Here is a 14,215-nt window from a genome sequence, read left to right as displayed (position 1 = left end):
TGGGAAGACATATAATGAGGAAGGCTCACTGGTATATATATACCCTGGCCTCTTCCAAGGAAAGAGATTCCTGGGCTTATTAAGTAGCATAGATGGAATAAGAAGCAACATCATGTACATAAGAGTTAACAGCCAAGTTTGAATCTGGCACCATTAGCAGCAGCTTCTACTGTCTCATCTAGAAAATGGAGACTTAAGGTAGCATCTGAGGGACTTCTCTGGTGGTCCAGAGGCTAAGCTTCCACACTCCCAACGCAGTGGGGCCCGGGGTTTGATTCCTGGTCAGGGAACTGGGTCCCAGAAGCCACAACTTAGGGTTCACACACCTCAGTTAAAGGGCCCTGCACGCTACAACAAAGATCAAAGATCCCTCGTGCCACAACTAAGACCCAGCGCAGCCAAATAAATAAATAATTTTTTTTAAAAAAAGTAGTGCCAGAGTCACAGGGTTATTGTGAAGACAACAAGATAATGGCATGTGCAGTCCAGGCATATGGTAAGCGCTCAGGAATTATTAGCAAAAGGGATGGAAACTTCTGCACGATAAGCAAGGAGGGAAGAACTCATTCCTCAGGCTTCCTTCTCATCTTCACTCCCTGTGCATTTAATGCTGCTCAGGGGTCTCATTTGTGCTCCCATGAACTTCAGGACCGAGCACCTACTGAAGTTGACCCTAGTCATACACGATGGCTGGGCCTCCCTTGTAGCTCAGTTCGTAAAGCATCTGCCTGCAATGCAGACCTGGGTTCGACCCCTGGGTCAGGAAGATCTCCTGGAGAAAGAAATGGTAACCCACTCCAGTATTCTTGCCTGGAGAATCCCATGGACAGAGGAGCCTGGCAGGTTACAGTCCATGGGGTCGCGGGAGTCGGACACAACTGAGCGACTAAGCACAGAGATACATCCACTGTGGCAGCAAGGTCACTCCTAGGTATATCCCCAAGCAGGTACAGATGTTCACCAAAAGACACACGCAAGAATGTGCACAGCAGCACTTTTGTAATATCCCCAAACTGGAAACCACCCGAAGGGTAAAATGGACAGCACCCAGCCATCAACAATGAAAGAGACAGACTGACTACTTCATTAACAGCAAGATGGTAAAACAAATTGCGCTGTGCTCACCAGTGGATGACTAGCCCGTGGTGAGAATGAACAAACCACAGCCACTGCCATGCAGGTGAACCTCACACGCACACCACTCACAAGAGGAGCCAGACAACCAAGAGTGCACAGGGCATAGCCGCGTTTGCATGCTGCACAAAACCAGGCCAAACTGTTCTAATCTGCACCACCAAGACTCAGGAGAGAGGTTCCTATTGGCGGATAGTCACTGGAAGGGACTAAAAGAGTCACTTTTGGTGATGGTAATATATTTGAGCAGGGTGCTCAAGAAAGGGTGATACACTTAGAAAAAAAAATTGAGCTGGACATTTAGAATGTGTGCTCTTACCTGTAAGTATATGATACTTTAGTAAAAAGTTCAACAAGAAATGGACTGCATCCCTTGGGCTCAGGAGTTGTGCCCTCCCAAAGCGTGGCTGACTTCTGCACAGATATAGAAATGCCAGTAGAACATCACCAGGGACCTGCGTGATGCTAGTATACTGGCTGTCTAACCGCTGCCGACAGCTGGTCCTCACTGTTGACCATTCTACAGCTAAAATCTGAGTCTAACCAGACACAACTGTATGAATACACTGTGGCCAGGACACTGGTCTCTAGACCAGGACTAGGGACACTTAGGGTTAATCTCTTAGCCAAGACCCAAGTCCTCTCACTTTCCCATTGTCCTCCACATGTGTGGTCCGAGGGACAACACAGATCATTCCAAATCATCGGTTTAAGAGACACTGTGTCCTACAGAGCCCCAGGCATATGGTGTATGAGTCATTTTATTTGGGTAAGATGGAAACAGCAGTGAGGCATCCCCATACAGAAGACTAGATTTGAGATCTTCTGTAACAACAAGTGTACATATGTACAGCTTTTAATAGATGAAGTTATATAGAGTTATATATATTTTATATCTAGACATCTACAGGCGTATCTCCTTTCACTGCACTTTTCCTTCACTGTGCTTTGCAAACCTTTTTTCTTTTTTTTAAATCAAAGGTCTGTGGCAACCCCCCAGGTGGCTCAGTGGTAAAAGAATCCTCCTGCAAAGGCAGTAGACACAGGAGATGCCAGTTCAATCCCTGGGTTGGGAAGATCTCCTGCAGGAGGAGATGGCAACCCACTCCAGTATTCTTGCCCGGAGAATCCCATGGACAGAGGGGCCTGGCGGGCTACAGACCACGGGGTCGCAGAGAGTCAGACACGACTGAGCCAATGAGCATGCACATGGTCAGATGATGGTTAGCATGCTTTAGCAATAAAATATTTTAAAATCATTTTATGCATACTGTTTTCTTAGATGGATCACTACTGCACAGACTACCATACAGTGTAAACATAACTTCTATATGACCTGGAAAACCAAAGTATTGATATGACTCACTTTATTGTGATATTTGCTTTATCATGATGGTCTGGAACTGAACTCACACTATCTCTGAGGTATGCCTACATTGTTTTAAATAGTTCTTTCTACACAAATGGATTTTCAATTTGGAATTGTTCATGGCCTCAGGAAATCAGTTTTTTGAAAGTCCTCTTGTGACACTAAAAAAAAAAATCGTTCTGATAACAGGCAATTCTTAGTACTTCCAAATATACTTAATACCTTTGTATCAGTCATTTGCTCAGTGACTATGTATGTGTGTTGTGTTAGTCGTTCAGTCGTGTCTGACTCTTTGCAACCCCATGGGCTGTAGCCCACCAGGCTCCTCTGTCCATGGAATTCTCCAGGCAAGAATACTGGAGTGGTTAGCCATTCCCTTCTCCAGGGAACCTTCCCAACCCAGGGATCGAACCCAGGTCTCCTGCTCAGTGATAACATTTATTTAAATGGTCATGCAGACTTTCATGGAAAACATACTGAATCCTGTCATTTTTCCCCCCAAAAAAATCTGTGATCCCCCAAAATTCTTTCAGAGCAAGTGCAAATCCCTTGGCATCCCAAAGTTTCTAGAGTTCAGTTTCCATCCGTCATCGAAGAATGTAGGCAGTCACCAAAAAGCCAGAAGCAGCACAAGCCTGAAGCCTTAGGAGGGAGCCCAGCCCTGCAGACTCTGTGACTTCAGCCCAGCGACACCAATTTCAGAGCTCTGGCCTCCCAGAACTTGGCAGGGCCTCCATGGGAAAACAAATTCCTGCTGTTTTAAGCCATCAAGCCTGTCATAATTTGTCACAGCAGTGATAAGAAACTAACATACAACCCAAGACTGTATTTGTTTTCCTTTTGTTCTCTGTCCATGATGCCAACTTGCTGAATTTAAATCAATTATTAGTTTCAAAAAAGTAAATAAAGTAGAGCAGTTGAGAAGAAAAGGTCTTATTTTATTGGATTCCTAAGCACAGACTTCCCTGATGGCTCAGACGGTAAAGAATCCGCCTGCAATGCAGGAGACATGGGTTCCATCCCTGGGTTGGGAAGGTTCCCTGGAGAAGGACATGGTAACCCACTCCAGTATTCTTGACTGAAGAATTCCATGGACAGAGAAGCCTGGGCTACAGTACATGGGGTCCAGAAAAGAGTGGGATGCAACTGAGCACCTGATCAACAACAGCAAAGCACAGACTATGGAGAGAAGGGCCATACTAGGGGCTTGAGACTGAGCCTTGTGACCTTGCATCAGTCACTCTCTGAGTCACTTTCCCATTTATAGAATGAATAAATAACCTCTGAGGTGATGATTCTATAAATCTTCATAGCTTTTGACTTAATGTCACCTCCCTAAGTGCCACCTCCACTAGGAAGCCCGCTCTGATTCACCTCTCTTCTCTATACTCCAGGGTCTCTTGAAACACATCATTTTGGTATTTATTGCGCTGTGCTATAGTGATTTGTCTCCATACCATCTTCCCCACTAGACATGTATTACTGGAGGGCAGGAGTCACATTTTGCTCATCTCTCCAGTGCCCAACTGAATAATGAATGAGCAAGGAAACTGAGTTGTTATGAAGTATTAATAATGACTTATCATCCTACACAGATGACTGATGAAAATGTCCCAGGATAGGGCTGTGCATGAGATTCCTGGAGCCCAAGCAGCTCCCTCATGGGAGCCATTCATTGACGAAGTTCTGGCACCCAGACTGCATTTTATGAGAGTTTTATGTGCTTTCATCAGTGTAGACTTGACTTGTTTGATCTATTGAATGAGCTTCAGTCATAATTCAAAAGCCAGCTTTGGTAACATATATGCTTGAATTTTATAATTATGCTCAATATTTACTGATACATACTTCAATTGCTGATACATATATACAAATTTTAAATTGCTCCTAGAGATTCTTTCTTCTCCTGGCTCATTAAGGTTTTAGAAAGACTTTCCTAAAAATCTTGCCATTTATATCCATAACTCCCATCTCTATGGGTATAAATTCAATGATTATACCCAAAAAAATTTGTACAGGACAGAATTTTTCCTGGGGCCTGGCTTATTCTCTCCCTTCTGCTGGTTTTGGTCTCTTCTTTGGATGGAAGTGAAGGGTTCATCATGTCAGTAGATGCCTGAGTTGCCCTACAGTCTCAAGGAGACTTGCCCTAGTCCAGTGAACAAATTCAACCTGCTGAGATTTTGACTGAAGCATTCCCATCTTTGGCTGAATCTCAATATAATTTAGAGACTTGTCTAAGGCCAGTCATCAGCATCATAGTTAACACCAAGCACATTCATTCATTCATGCTCCTGCTCAGTCACGTACAACTCCTTGCACCCCCATGGACTACAGCTGCCAGCCTCCTCTGTCTGTGGGAATTTTAAGGCAAGAATACTGCAGGGGGCTGCCATTCGATTGCCCAGGGGATCTTCCCAACATAGGGATTGAACCTGCGTCTCCTGCATTGACAGGTGGGTTCTTTACCACTGTGCCACTTGGGGAGTCCACTGAGCACAGAAGCCATTTATAACAAGACTTATGGAGTCTGATTTGGATTTCTAAAATAATCACTCAAATCCAGACTTCTCTATGAAAATCTATAAGCGTCTAATAAAATTAAATTTGTAAAGTTATCTGGTGTTATTTTACTAATCAAAAGCACCACAGGTACGTTCTTATTCATCTCAGAAAGTAAAGATCAACCTGGAAAGTAAGGCTAAGAGTAGATTCAAAGGCCTGATGGAGACGAGATTTACCCAGCCTTATCTCTTCTGAGACAAAGACCATGTGCACTTTCAATCAGGATGCATTCACAGTCAGCATGAACCCAGGGCCCTCTCCTCCTGCCTGCAGTAATATTGCTAAAGATGCTGAGCCTTGGAATTGCTTCTCATTTGCAGATGGCAATTTTCATATGGTAAGCCAATTTACAAATGGTAACCATCTAAATGTAAAACTTCCTTAAGTAAATGGATTATCAGACATAAATATATAGTCCTCTAGATGACCACCTGATGTGAAGAGCCAACTCACTGGAAAAGACCCTGATGCTGGGAAAGACTGAGGGCAGAAGAAGGTGGTGTCAGAGGATGACTTGGTTAGACAGCATCACTGACTCAGTGGACGCGAATCTGAGAAAACTCCTGGGAGACAGCGGAGGACAGAGAGCCTGGAGCACTGCAGTTCACGGGGTTTGCAGCACACGCAGTCCACCGCGCAAAGAGTCGGACAGGACTTGAACAACAACGACAAATATCCAGTTTTCCAAATGTCTCTGTGGCAGTTCAAAGGACTCTGCTGCCACAAGTCCAAAATTCTCTGATACCATTTCATTTAACCTGGGGATTCCCAGATGGTGCTAATAGTAAAGAACCCACCTGCCAATGCAGGAGAGACATAAGAGATCTGGGTTCGATCCCTGGGTCCAGAAGATCCCCTGGAGAAGGAAATAGCAACCCACTCCAGTATTCTTGCCTGGAGAATCCCATGGACAGAGGAACCTGGAGGACTATAGTCCACAGGGTTGCAAAGAGTCAGACACAACAGAAGCGACTTACTTAGCACACAGGCACGCATTTTACCTCATACCGTTAAACATATTTTCTGCAGTTACCAATCCCTTTTTATTTTTAATCTATATCTCTACCATCGACTTTCAAATTTTGCCTTTTAGAGCCCAGGCATTTTGTGATTCTGACTTAAATGCTTTCAAGGTTAATAAACTTTTCCTAATTCACAAAAGGGATAACAAAATCAGGCACAATTTCCCCAGTTTTATATTTTCATTTGAAACTATCAGAAGTGCTACTGCTTAAAGGATAGCAAATTATTGAATTAGTAATAAACAAATACTGAGGGAAACAATGTTTCAATCAAATGATTAAAAATCACTGTGATGCAGAGAACATTTTAATTCAACCTAATTTGTATAGCACACCAAAAAAGAGTGAGGTGCTATGGATGACACAAAGTTGAAACACTATTTCTGCTGTCAACGTGAATGTTCTGTGAAACGTGTCAGGAAAACAGACAGCTGTGTAAAAGGGTATCCACGGAAAACTCTAGCATGGATGAACAGCACTCTTTCTCCTCTCAGGTGATCAGGAGGCTGGTAGACTGTGGCTGAATAGGACAGAACGCACAGGAATAGGAAAGGACAGGAGCTGGAAAGAGGAGGTAGGGAAAGGACTTTCTAGCTAGGCTGAAGAAAGAGGAGACAGCTTAAGGAAAGAAACAGAGAGCACCATGCCTTCATGGAGAAGCAGAAAGCAAACTGTTCCTCAAAGTGGAAGACTTAGGTAGAGATACAGTTAGAGATACAAGTAGAGGTCAGGGGATGAATCAGGACCTTGGATGCCAAGCTGAAGAGTCTAGGTATTCCCTTGAGGCAACTGGAAGACAACAGAGATGGCTGAGCGTGGGAAGATGTGAAAGATTAATGTCTCTGTGTCATACAAAATGGGGGACTGGGGCAGGGGAGGGGAGTAAATGATGGATGACCAGCAAAAGTTACTGAAATAGATCAGGCATAAGCCAGGCTGGTGAAGGCGGGAATAGCAAGGAAGGAGGAAGGTAAGAGCTGTTGAAGAGAATGTTTTGGTTCAGAGGCTAACTGAATAGGGAGGACAGAGACAGAACACACACTATTTTTACATCCAAATAACTGGGATCATTAATCAAAACACCACAAATTCAAGGAGAATAAATATGACGGCTGCTGATTTTAGATGAAAAATGTCCAGGATTAAAAGAACCACACTTATTCAGAGCTTGCCACGGGTCAGCTCATGGAACTGTCATGGAAGCTCCATGAGACAGGTATATTATTCCTCTTTTACAAACCAGAGAACTGAGGCCAGTGCCTTGCGGGGAGTGAGTGACAGAGTTGAGACCTGAACCCACACCATGGTTTTGCATTGAACTTTCAAGTTTCCAAGAGGAGACTGGTGATGTGGGGCAGAGACCTGGAAGAATAATCAGAGCTGGAGACCGAAATTTGGGAGTAATAGCAGCAGCCCGGGATGAGAGGGCAGAGAGTGGAGGTGGAAGCCAGGGGCCGAGCTCTGACTGGCCCTTTGTCTTGGTTTCCATTGCAGATCTGAAATCAATAAGAGTGGCTAACAGGATTCTGCGATAAACGACCTAAATTCAGAAACTGACTCTGAGAAATAAAGAGGCCGTGTCTTTGTCTTCTTCCCATTCCATGCACTTGTCACTTTCTCTGTTCTTTCCACAATGCCAGAGATCTGTACCACAACCATCAGAGATTCAATCAGCCGAGGATAGTCAGGAAAGAGAAATTAGGCAGTAATGTGAAGTTACATGGTTAATGTAAAGGGCATATTAACTATAAAAAGGGATTAGACTCACAAGAGACCAGCTAATAAGAAGTGAAAAGGACTTTAAAGAGCATAGGACTAGCAGATACAGAAAGAAGCCACTGCCTCTAGAATTGAGATAGATTATCCCCTAGCTCAGGTTTCCCTGTTGGCTCAGAAGGTAAAGAATCAGTCTCCTGAAATGCAGGAGATCCAAGTTTGATCCCTGGGGCAGGAAGATCCCTTGGAGAAGGATAAGGCAACCCCCTCCAGCATTCTTGCCTGGAGAATTCCATGTACAGAGGAGCCTGGAAGGCTACAGTCCATGGGGTCACAAAGAGTCAGACATGACTGAAGTGACTAAACAACAACAGATATCAAGCCTGGATAATCATCTTCAGACTGCTTTTCTGTAAAATAAAACTAAATCCTTAGTCTATAACCTGGAGCTAAATACAGTTTCTAACTCAAAAGGTACAGGATTACTTAGCTTTCAAATATGTAAAACAAAATCTGACAGAGGAAAACAACTAGCAAGTCAACAATCAGTGATAGATTTTAATACATCTGTTTCTAAAATCAAGTGACTTTAAACATTAGAATTAACATGCAGAAATTATCAGTCTGGATAAAAAAGCATACCCCCAACTACATGCTATTAGAAATGGAATTTAAGTTTTAAAAATGCAAACAGGTAGAAAATAACGAGATGGGAAAGTATATGCCATGCTAACAGGGAGTATAAGAATCAGCAAAAATAGGCAAGGAATATTACAGAGAAATGAGAATCATTTCATAACGATAAGGTAGCCAATTCATCAAGACATAATTCTAAATGTGACATACCTAATAACAGAGCTTCAAAACACATGCAGCAAAAATTGACAGAGCTAAAGGGAGAAACAAATCCACAATCATCGTTGGAGATTTTGTCATTCCCCTCTCAGTAACTGATGGAAAAAATGGACAGAAAATCACTAAGGATATAAAGACTTGAATAACACCAGCTAACAACTCGATCTTGCTGACATTTCTAGAACATCCCACCTGACAACTGTAGAATACACAATCTTTTCAACTGCACGTAAAATAGTCACTGAGTTAGACCCTTATCCAAGACCAAAACCAGCTGATGAAGCAAGTAAAAATCAGAAATAATTTTGAAGACTTTACACAATTAACAAGTAAGATCCCTGCTTACATGGCACACATCTCAGCAAACAGAGATAAAAACATTCTTTTCAAATCACATGAAGTGAAGTGAAGTGAAAGTTGTTCAGTCATATCCGATTCTTTGCAACCCCATGGACTATACAGCCCCTGAAATTCTCCAGGCCAGAATACTGGAATGGGTAGTCTTTCCCTTCTCTGGGGTATCTTCCCAAGCCAGGGATCGAAGCCAGGTCTCCCAAATTGCAGGCAGATTCTTTACCAGCTGAGTCACAAGGGAAGCCCCTCAAACCACATGAGTCAGTACCAAAAACTGTGTGTACCTGACTGTGGCAGGCAGCCTCCAATATGGTCCCCAGTGGTCTTCACCTCCCAGTAATCTCACCCTATGTGGTCCCCTCCCATCAAGTACAGATTGGACTTAGTGATCCGCTTCTGATGAATAGAATTAAGATGTGATGGCTATAACTCAGAGACGAGGTCATAAAAGGCTGTCTGGGGTTGCTATCACTCTCTCTCTCTCTGAACACTCCTTCTAGGAGAAGCCAGCTGCTACATGATGAAATCCCCCTGGAGAGGAACTGAGGCCTTCTGCCAACAGTCATGTGAGTGAACCATGAAAGCTGCTCTCCAACCCCGGTCAAATCTTCAGATGCCTGGAGTCCTACCAACAGCCTCTCAAAACCTCATGACAGATTCTGAGACAGAACCACCCAGGTAAGCTGCTTCTAGATTCCTGACCCTCAGAAACTCTGAGATAATAAATGTTTGTTGTTCTAAACTACTAAGTTTTGGGGGTAATTTGTCACCAAACAATAGATAATATCTAAGCTATTAGGAAAAAAACTTTCCAAACCGAAATGTATACAATCTACTTTGCCTGACCAGAAAGCAATACAATTAACTATTAATGACAAATCTTTCTTAAAAATAAACTGTTTTAAATAATTCTTGGATAAGAAGGCTGTCAAACTGAAATTATCAACTATTTAGAGATGAATGAAAATGAAAACACTACATATCAACACCCATGGGATGTAGTCAAATATACTAAGAAATACTTTTAGCTCACAAGTCTAGTATTTATTAGAAACCAGGAAAAGACTAATGGGAAATGAACTAAACACCTGACTCAAGCAACTCGATGGAAAAAAAAAACAAAAAATAATACATTCCAAAGAGTAAAAAAGGGTTAGTAATAAAAGTTAGAATGCTTTAAACAATAGGCTTAGTCAAAACCAACATTCTTTGACTAATAAAAGAGAAGAACTTTTGGCATTTCTAATTTCTAACTGGTTAAAAAAAAGGGAGAGAAGATGTAAATAAACATCAGAAGTGCAAAAGAGAACATAAACTGAATCTCCTTATCTGGAGCTATTTTCTTAAAGACTGCATTTGATTATATGCCCTAAACTGGAATATCCAATTCAAATTAAAATTTTCTAATACAGTCCAATAGAACTTTTGCAAGGATGGAAATATTTTGTATCTTCACTCTCAAATATGTTGGCATTGGCCATACATTGATACAACCCTAGAGCAATTGATACACCATTACTGCAACTAACTGAATTTTTAAATATTACTTCATTTGAATAAACTTAATCACATATGGCTGGTGACAACTGTAATAGATAACACACTTCTAGAAAAAAATTATAAAAGTTAAGAAGTAGAAAAATTTACTTAGTTTGAACACTATGAAGGAATTTAAAAGTGCAGTCAAAAATATTCTTTAAAGAAGTTTATTAGGTGAGTTCTACTAAACATTCATAAATAATGTTACAAATCTGCAAAGTATAGAAAGATCTCAAAATCTCAATTATTTCTTCAAAGTTAACTCTGAAACCAAATTCCAATAAGAAAGCGTAGAGAGTAGCTTTCCTGGTGGTCCAGTGGTTGATGACTCTGTGCTTCCACCGCAGGAAAACAGCTTCAATCCCTGGTCCAGGAACTAAGTTCCCATATGCCACATAGTGCAGCCAGAATTTTTTAATAAATAAATAAATAAACAAGTACAATTTTAGTTCAGTTCAGTTCAGTTGCTCAGTCGTGTCCGACTCTTTGCGACCCCATGAATCACAGCGCACCAGGCCTCCCTGCCCATCACCAACTCACAGGGTTTACCCAAACTCAAGTCCATCGAGTCGATGATGCCATCCAGCCATCTCATCCTCTGTCGTCCCCTTCTCCTCCTGCCCTCCATCTTTCCCAGCATCAGAGTCTTTTCCAGTGAGTCAGCTCTGCATCAGGTGCCCAAAGTACTGGAGTTTCAGCTTCAACATCAGTCCTTCCAAACAACACCCAGGGCTGATCTCCTTTAGGATGGACTGGTTGGATCTCCTTGCAGTCCAAGGGACTCTCAAGAGTCTTCTCCAACACCACAGTTCAAAAGCATCAATTCTTTGGTGCTCAGCTGTCTTCACAGTCCAACTCTCACATCCATACATGACTACTGGAAAAACCATAGCCTTGACTAGACGGACCTTTGTTGGCAAAGTAATGTCTCTGCTTTTTAATATGCTGTCTAGGTTGGTCATAACTTTCCTTCCAAGGAGTAAGCGTCTTTTAATTTCATGGCTGCAGTCACCATCTGCAGTGATTTTGGAACCCAGAAAAATAAAGTCAGCCACTGTTTCCACTGTTTCCCCATCTATCTGTCATGAAGTGATGGGACCAGATGCCATGATCTTCATTTTCTGAATGTTGAGCTTTAAGCCAACTTTTTCACTCTCCTCTTTCACTTTCATCAAGAGGCTCTTTAGTTCTTCTTCACTTTCTGCCATAAGGGTGGTATCATCTGCATATCTGAGGTTATTGATATTTCTCCCAGCAATCTTGATTCCAGCTTGTGCTTCCTCCAGTCCAGCGTTTCTCATGATGTACTCTGCATATAAGTTAAATAAGCAGGGTGACAATATACAGCCTTGACATACTCCTTTTCCTATTTGGAACCAGTCTCATGGTGGAGAGGTCTGATAGAATGTGGCCCACTGGAGAAGGGAAGGCAAAACACTTCAGTATTCTTGCCTTGAGAACCCCATGAACAGTATGAACAGTAAGAAAAATACAGTTTATCTTCTCACTAATGCTCAAGCTCTGTTGCTGATTGACAAGAGGCTATGCTCATTACAGTGACTCAAGGGCCTAGGCTGGCTTTGTATGTTGCTGGTCAGGAAGTCAGAGGTAGAAAGAAATAGCCCTGGATATGTTGCCTTAACAATAAAATTCTTGGCCCAGAATTGTGACATTAGTTTCACTTCCAACTCATTGACCCAAACTAACAACATGGCTGGACCCAACTCCAAAGAATCTAAGACCCCCATAAGCTGTGCCTCATGGCCAGGAAAAAAAAAAAAAAAAACCCTTGGAGAAAATCTAATTAAATCAGCAATCAGAGAAAGACACCCACCTTCGGCCATACTAGTTAGTATCATACTTGAAGTCCTTGCCAATACAAGAAGAATTAAGGGGTGAAACAATATTAGTATTGGAAGAAAGAGCAGATGTTATAATGAAGACAATGTGTTCATCAACTTAGAAAATCCAATGAAATCAACTAACATGAGAGTTAATTACAAGTGTTACAACTAAAGGACACTTCCGAAGAAAGTGGCCGTATCCAAGGCCAATGGAATCATAGAAAGATAATTCAGAATTATGGTGGGCTTCCCCGGTGGTCCAGTAGTTCAGAGTCTGCCTTGCAATGAAGGGGACAACAGTTTATCTGGGAAGATTCCTCACGCCTCGGAGCAACGAAGCCCATGTACCACAACTCCTGAAGCCTACAGTCTCGAGCCCATGCTCTGCGACAGGAGCAGCCACCACGCTGGCAGGCCCACGCACCACAGCTAGAAAGCAGCACTCACAGCAGCAAAGGCCCAGCACGCCCAAAATAATAAGAAAGAAAGAGAGAAAGTTATTTTAACAGAGAAAGAAATTCCGGAGAAAGATCTCTTTCTTAGAAGCAAATCAAATGATCAGATATCTAGGAAAAAATTTATCAGGAAATATATAAAACAAAAGTGATTAAACTAGAATTTTTTTTTACTAGAGAGAAGAATTACAATGATCCTGAATGAGAAGATTTAATACTGTTAAGATTTTAGTTTAAAAGCAATCATCTATACACTCAAAGTAATTCCAATCAAAATCCCAATAATTAATTACATCAAGCTAATACTAAAATTCACATCTAAATATCCAAGAATTTCTAAGAAAATAGCTTTTAAAAGCAATTTCCTTACCAAACGTACTAATAAAGTTATGGGAAATGTTATGCCCAAGTTGTGAAATCTCCCAATGACCACCAGGGAGCCGATATCCGATGCAAAAGCAAGAGAGTTTTTATTACCAAGCTCGAGCTGGGGCTCCCACCGTTACCAACGCAGCGGCTATAGGGAGGAGCCCCGGGTTTTGGATTACATTGCTTATATAGGGAGTATACATGGAAAAAAAGGATTTCTAGGTAGGGCAATGTCTGATTGGTCACTTTCTTTCGAAGGGTTGTGTGTTGGTTCTTGATTGGTCCCTATTGTCTAGGTAGACCACAAGTTCCTGAGCGTTAAGTCAGGAGATTTTGGTCTGGGGTCCGATTGGCTCGTGGGCGGTGTGGTGAGGTCAGGGGATTTCCAAAGGTTCTTGGATTTCCAAAGGCTCTTTTCCCGGAACCTTACAAAATGGAGTTTTTCTGTTAACAAAATGGAGTAGCTTAGATTCTTCAGAAATACAACTGTGTAACTCTAGGACAGCAATAAACAAATATACAAGGGAATCAAACCAGTCAATCCTAAAGGAAATCAACCCTGAATATTCACTGGAAGGACTGATGCTGAAGCTCCAATACTTTGGTCACCTAATTCGAAGAGCCAACTCATTGGAAAAGACCCTAACGCTGGGAAAGGTTAAAGACAAAAGGTAAAGTGGGCAAGAGAGGATGAGATAGATGGTTGGATAGCAACACTGACTCAATGGACATGAGTTTGAGCAAACTCCGAGAGGTAGTGATGGACAGAGGAGCCTGGCGTACTGCAGTTCACAGGGTCACAAAGAGTCAGATATGACTTATCAACTAAATGACAGCAACAAGTAAGGAAATTAAATAGAAGATCAGAAGTAGATCCATTTCATATCAGGCATAGTTGGCTCTTCATATCAATGGCGATGAAACAGACAATTCAGTAACTGTCACTGGAGAAATCTAATATCCATCTGTGAAAAAATTAAAATACATCTACCC

This window comes from Budorcas taxicolor, chromosome 23 (assembly GCF_023091745.1).
Source record: "Budorcas taxicolor isolate Tak-1 chromosome 23, Takin1.1, whole genome shotgun sequence".
Lineage (NCBI taxonomy): Eukaryota > Metazoa > Chordata > Mammalia > Artiodactyla > Bovidae > Budorcas > Budorcas taxicolor.
This window is presented reverse-complemented; position numbering follows the sequence as displayed.